Here is a 7,249-nt window from a genome sequence, read left to right on the forward strand (position 1 = left end):
AATGGTGCGAGACCTCACATGTGTCATGTGTGTGATAAACTATTCAGCAGACCGGACTATCTGAAGGACCACATGGTGGTTCATATGATTTGATGACAAACCTTACATGTGCCCACACTGTGGGGATAGATACACTCAGCTTGGAAATATGAACAAACACATTCAGCTGCATACAACTGTGCTCGGTGTGTGAGAATTTTGAAATATTGTATAAATAGTGAGAGCCTAATCTCAAAATTAGGCTACAATGTTCCTGTTAATAAACTTTCAAATTTACTGCAATTTGCCTATTAATATTCTTAAAATTTTCCTACAATGTACCTATTATTATTCAAATTTGGTACATATTATTAACTTATAATTATTTGTTAGATTAAGGACCTGTCCGAAATGTTGTGTGTTAGTGATGTTAAAAACATCAATGTTATATACTTACAAACCCAATGCACCTTCTTGCACTAGTATATAAATAAATGAAAAATAAAAAGGACATATGGTTTAAATATATATCTATTTATTTACAAGAATATTTTATTTACAATATTTACAAGAATAAATATTGTGATTTTATCCTGTAATGAAATCATATCCTAAACTAACTAATCAGTATAATGAACAAATCTACAATGACCGTAATAAGGATTTGAACCTACACACGGGATGTTCCCAGAAGCGCCTTAGTCAACTGTACCACCACATGGTCAAAAGAATGAGTCACAATAATGTGGCTGAAGTAGTTCGTCACAATCGACTTGAGAATGGTCCAGGACGGACCGAAATGTCGTCGTCCCTTCACCTTCTAGTGATTTTATACTTTTCAAACTAGATCATCCATATTATTCCAGTATACATAAGAAACTTCTTCATTTGCATTGGAATAATTAATACATAATCTAGCTTAACCTAGCTAACAGCCAATATCTATATATCTAAGTGAACAAATTGTTTACTGTGGCCAATCATATCCATTTCCTAGTAAGCATTCATAACATACTAGTAACAGTTCTGTCAAAAACCACAGTACTCAGTACAAACCACAGCACAGTACAATCTTATTTCACATATATATATATATATATATATATATATATATATATATATATATATATATATATATATATATATATATATATATTAGTATATTTTGGTAGCAGTCTTTCCTGTAGACATATTTTATTAAATATGACCGAAAAAGTAAGATTAATAATTCTAACACGAATTTTCTCAATCTTTCGTACATTATGCTTCACTGTTGGAGGTAAATCAAAAATCACTTCTCCAAAATTCATTTTTATTTCTAGTCTGACGCGACACGGGCGCGTTTCGTAAAACTTATTACATTTTCAAAGACTTCACAAATACACAACTGATTAGAACTTGCGTTTCCCTGATTTTATATCTACATTTGAGTGAGGTGGGAAGGGTGATGTGGCATTACATTTGAGTGAGGTGGGAAGGATGATGTGGCATTAGAGGATATTAATAGGGTATTAAAAGTATCAACACAAGACAGAACACGAAACAATGGATATTGAATAGAAGTGTTTGTAGAAAGCCTATTGGTCCATATTTCTTGATGCTTCTATATTGGAGCGGAGTCTTGAGGTGGGTAGAATATAGTTGTGCAATAATTGGCTGTTGATTGCTGGTGTTGACTTCTTGATGTGTAGTGCCTCGCAAACGTCAAGCCGCCTGCTATCGCTGTATCTATCGATGATTTCTGTGTTGTTTACTAGGATTTCTCTGGCGATGGTTTGGTTATGGGAAGAGATTATATGTTCCTTAATGGAGCCCTGTTGTTTATGCATCGTTAAACGCCTAGAAAGAGATGTTGTTGTCTTGCCTATATACTGGGTTTTTTGGAGCTTACAGTCCCCAAGTGGGCATTTGAAGGCATAGACGACGTTAGTCTCTTTTAAAGCGTTCTGTTTCGTGTCTGGAGAGTTTCTCATGAGTAGGCTGGCCGTTTTTCTGGTTTTATAGTAAATATCAGTTGTGTATTTGTGAAGTCTTTGAAAATGTAATAAGTTTTACGAAACGCGCCCGTGTCGCGTCAGACTAGAAATAAAAATGAATTTTGGAGAAGTGATTTTTGATTTATCTCCAACAGTGAAGCATAATGTACGAAAGATTGAGAAAATTCGTGTTAGAATTATTAATCTTACTTTTTCGGTCATATTTAATAAAATATATATATATATATATATATATATATACATATATATGAATGAGATAGGATGGATATAAATAGGAGATGCCTTGTAGGAGTTTATATATATATATATATATATATATATATATATATATATATATATATATATATATATATATATATATATATATATATATATATATATATATATATATATATATGAAAATATCTATCTTTAAAAGTGTTTTTAACACAGTAAGAATATTTCATTACAATATTACCTATATTAACTGAAGTAAACCCTACTGATTTGACCTACAGGTCAAATCATTAGGCATTTCTACAGGATTTTATCAACCCCCTACTAGGGTAATATATCTTGTAATAATTTTGCAAAAAATAGTGCCATTTACTATTTTTAAATAGTTAATTACAAAATTTACCGATATGGTGCAATCGGATGAAAACCAAATTTTTACACTTGACAATTCTTTATTCACTTGTCAAGTGACAACTTGTAATGACACAACTTTACACTTGACAAGTGACAATACACTTGACTTTCAGCTCCTGCTATATCCAGATTCCAGGGAGGAAAGGAAGGATGATCTTTGGAATCATTACCTAATTAGACAGGAATAAAATATTCCTGACAATCATTCCTTCAATGATTCCTGTAATCAAAAAATATAATATCTTGGAAAAGTCAAAGAAAAAAGTTTAGTGTCAAGGACACTAAAGTGTCTACATAATTACTTAACTCAACAGCTTGACAGATGTCAAGAGTTAGCTAATCAGGTATCTCTTGATTTAATCATCTTGAATAACAGGGTCAATGCTGCAGTTGATAAATTTGATAAAATCAATTGCCATGCATGTGTGGTGGTGGAGGTCTGTATGTGTGGTGGTGGAGGCCTGTATGTGTGGTGGTGGAGGTATGTATGTGTGGTGGTGGAGGCCTGTATGTGTGGTGGTGGATGTCTGTATGTGTGGTGGTGGAGGTCTGTATGTGTGGTGGTGGAGGCCTGTATGTGTGGTGGTGGTGGTCTGTATGTGTGGTGGTGGAGGCCTGTATGTGTGGTGGTGGAGGTCTGTATGTGTGGTGGTGGAGGTCTGTATGTGTGGTGGTGGAGGTCTGTATGTGTGGTGGTGGAGGCCTGTATGTGTGGTGGTGGAGGCCTGTATGTGTGGTGGTGGAGGCCTGTATGTGTGGTGGTGGTGGTCTGTATGTGTGGTGGTGGAGGTCTGTATGTGTGGTGGTGGAGGTCTGTATGTGTGGTGGTGGAGGTCTGTATGTGTGGTGGTGGAGGCCTGTATGTGTGGTGGTGGAGGTCTGTATGTGTGGTGGTGGAGGTCTGTATGTGATGTGGTGGTCTGTATGTGTGGTGGTGGAGTTCTGTATGTGTGGTGGTGGAGGTCTGTATGTGTGGTGGTGGAGGTCTGTATGTGTGGTGGTGGAGGTCTGTATGTGTGGTGGTGGAGGTCTGTATGTGTGGTGGTGGAGGTCTGTATGTGTGGTGGTGGAGGTCTGTATGTGTGGTGGTGGAGGTCTGTATGTGTGGTGGTGGAGGCCTGTATGTGTGGTGGTGGAGGCCTGTATGTGTGGTGGTGGAGGTCTGTATGTGTGGTGGTGGAGGTCTGTATGTGTGGTGGTGGAGGTCTGTATGTGTGGTGGTGGAAGCCTGTATGTGTGGTGGTGGAGGCCTGTATGTGTGGTGGTGGAGGCCTGTATGTGTGGTGGTGGAGGTCTGTATGTGTGGTGGTGGAAGCCTGTATGTGTGGTGGTGGAGGCCTGTATGTGTGGTGGAGGTCTGTATGTGTGGTGGTGGAGGTCTGTATGTGTGGTGGTGGAGGTCTGTATGTGTGGTGGTGGAGGCCTGTATGTGTGGTGGTGGAGGCCTGTATGTGTGGTGGTGGTCTGTATGTGTGGTGGTGGAGGTCTGTATGTGTGGTGGTGGAGGTCTGTATGTGTGGTGGTGGAGGTCTGTATGTGTGGTGGTGGAGGTCTGTATGTGTGGTGGTGGAGGTCTGTATGTGATGTGGTGGTCTGTATGTGTGGTGGTGGAGGCCTGTATGTGTGGTGGTGGAGGTCTGTATGTGTGGTGGTGGAGGTCTGTATGTGTGGTAATGGAGGTCTGTATGTGTGGTGGTGGAGGTCTGTATGTGTGGTGGTGAAGGTCTGTATGTGTGGTGGTGGAGGTCTGTATGTGTGGTGGTGGAGGTCTGTATGTGTGGTGGTGGAGGTCTGTATGTGTGGTGGTGGAAGCCTGTATGTGTGGTGGTGGAGGCCTGTATGTGTGGTGGTGGAGGCCTGTATGTGTGGTGGTGGAGGTCTGTATGTGTGGTGGTGGAGGTCTGTATGTGTGGTGGTGGTCTGTATGTGTGGTGGTGGAGGTCTGTATGTGTGGTGGTGGAGGCCTGTATGTGTGGTGGTGGAGGCCTGTATGTGTGGTGGTGGTCTGTATGTGTGGTGGTGGAGGTCTGTATGTGTGGTGGTGGAGGCCTGTATGTGTGGTGGTGGACTGTGTTCCGCATTTGGCAAAGGTCGTGTTCTTGGACCTTTGACCTTATTGACCTGTTCCCGCAACTGCTACCTACAGGATTAATTAATTAAACCATTTTTAAAAAGATTAAAAACACCAGTTTTCCTTAGCAGGTCAGTGGACCCATGTGGTATTATGATAAAGAAGAACGAGTCATACTTCACCTGAAAGTGTAACTCGGTGAGACATCACTAAGGAGTGGCATGTTAGCATCTTGTGAAAGGTGACATGCACTCTTTAAGAAAACGGGCAAGAGGTAAAAGTTTGGCATATCGTTGGAAAAAGAAATGAGAGAGCTGTCAAAGATGCCACTGGAGAAACTCATTCGGCGGTCGCTACTGGAAATATTGGACTTCTTCAACGAGAAATGTTGGGAGGCAGCCGGCCAATTTGTCCCTCTCCGGAGAGAAGAGAGTAGAAGGCATAAGACCTTACACCCTTAACCATGGGTGTAAGGAAACAAGGAGCATGAGCACTTAGACATAGAAAAGTAGAAAATAAAAAAAAGTATTTATCTTGCCTAAAACGTTGTGCGTAATTGGTTCCACAAATCAACAACCCTGTTACCGAACCAGTATTTACCCAGGTTTTTCCTAAATCTAAACTAATCCAATTTATACCCATTGTTTAAATGGGTTTAAGAAATATCTTAAATAATAATAAGTGTCAGTAAATAAGAACTCCAGCATGGGATACGATGTTTTTATATACACCTTACCTGAGGGGCCACTAATACTAGTGATCTCGACGAGGACAGGAAGCCGGCGGCTTGTCAAAGGTTCCCCCCACATTTTCCCTTATCTTTTCTAGCTGAATTTTAAAACGATTTTTAGCGTTTACGGTTTCAGCGGGTAGGCCGTTCCGCGGGTTTACAACCCCATGGGTGAAAAAGCATCTGCTGTTGTCAGTCCTACAATGTTGCTTGTTGAGCTGGAACCCGTTGTTCCTCGTTCATGTTACAGCTGATCTTTTTTGAAGAAAATGTCCGGATCAACATCCTCCAGATTGTTTAGTATGTTAATATATAATATATATGTAATAATATATAATGTATAATAGAGGTGGTTGTAATAGTGCTGGTGGTGATGGTGGAGCACCTTCCACAGATGTTCGACGACGCAATCTTTGCCTTCTTCGCCGTGGAGATGATCAAGATGGTGGCGATGGGGTGGTCTGGGAAAGGGGCTTATATGGCTGACTCCTGGAACAGACTGGATCTTTTCATCGTGGTGGCCGGGTAAGTGTCCCCTGCACACATCTTCCCCTCCTCATTCATCACCTGCTCATCATTATTATCTCTCAATTATTAGTGACGATTATTATCTCTCAATTACTAGTGACTTTACACATATTATATAATATGTTTAAAGTCATATTATGTAATATTGTTAAGTGTGTGCAGAGCGTTATAATATGTGGGAATGTGTGTGGAAAACATTTTGTAATGTACTTCACGATTCATAGTCCCTTACCCAGAGTAATATCTTGATCTAAATTTAACCCTTAACTCTTCACCTTCCAAGAGAATGTAAATTAAGCTTTTTAAATCTCTTCACAAAGAAGATTTTTTATTTGTGGGGTTAGCACTATCTGGTGACTTTACGACCAAAAGTGAACTGTATAATCAAACAAGATATTGCTGAATAATAATACAAGAAGTTTTATTGCTAACGCTTCTAGAAATAAATCTGTCCTATTTATTTCATGCAAGTGATATATTGTAACTCAAACTTTATTTGTCAGCATTAAACTATATCTGCCAAACTTTTGAGAACACCATCTACATCTGCCAATCTTTTGAGAACACCATCTACATCTGCCAATCTTTTGAGAACACCATCTACATCTGCCAATCTTTTGAGAACACCATCTACATCTGCCAATCTTTTGAGAACACCATCTACATCTGCCAATCTTTTGAGAACACCATCTACATCTGCCAAGGTACCAAACTGAGTGGATGTGCTCACATTTGGCTGTGCTACTGCAAGTCTGATTAATTGATCTAGACGATCCTGAATTATATTTTCATAATTGCTGTTTCAGCTCTGATATCCTGAAGTTTCCTTCGGGTTAAATCAGCATTAGCCATCTCTGTTAGATAAATCTCTGCATGGCAATTGATTTTATCAAATTTATCAACTGCAGCATTGACCCTGTTATTCAAGATGATTAAATCAAGAGATACCTGATTAGCTAACTCTTGACATCTGTCAAGCTGTTGAGTTAAGTAATTATGTAGACACTTTAGTGTCCTTGACACTAAACTTTTTTCTTTGACTTTTCCAAGATATTATATTTTTTGATTACAGGAATCATTGAAGGAATGATTGTCAGGAATATTTTATTCCTGTCTAATTAGGTAATGATTCCAAAGATCATCCTTCCTTTCCTCCCTGGAATCTGGATATAGCAGGAGCTGAAAGTCAAGTGTATTGTCACTTGTCAAGTGTAAAGTTGTGTCATTACAAGTTGTCACTTGACAAGTGAATAAAGAATTGTCAAGTGTAAAAATTTGGTTTTCATCCGATTGCACCATATCGGTAAATTTTGT

General features: G+C 39.3%; 1 long non-coding RNA gene across 1 annotated transcript; it reads left to right on the forward strand.

The window, feature by feature from the left end:
• The first annotated feature begins 5,805 nt into the window (after positions 1–5,805).
• On the forward strand, positions 5,806–6,788 carry LOC138354054 (uncharacterized). Its single transcript, XR_011223409.1, has 2 exons — positions 5,806–5,932; positions 6,439–6,788. It is a non-coding gene; the product is annotated as an uncharacterized lncRNA (long non-coding RNA).
• Positions 6,789–7,249: the final 461 nt, after the last annotated feature.

The sequence above is a fragment of the Procambarus clarkii genome, chromosome 61 (assembly GCF_040958095.1).
Source record: "Procambarus clarkii isolate CNS0578487 chromosome 61, FALCON_Pclarkii_2.0, whole genome shotgun sequence".
NCBI lineage: Eukaryota > Metazoa > Arthropoda > Malacostraca > Decapoda > Cambaridae > Procambarus > Procambarus clarkii.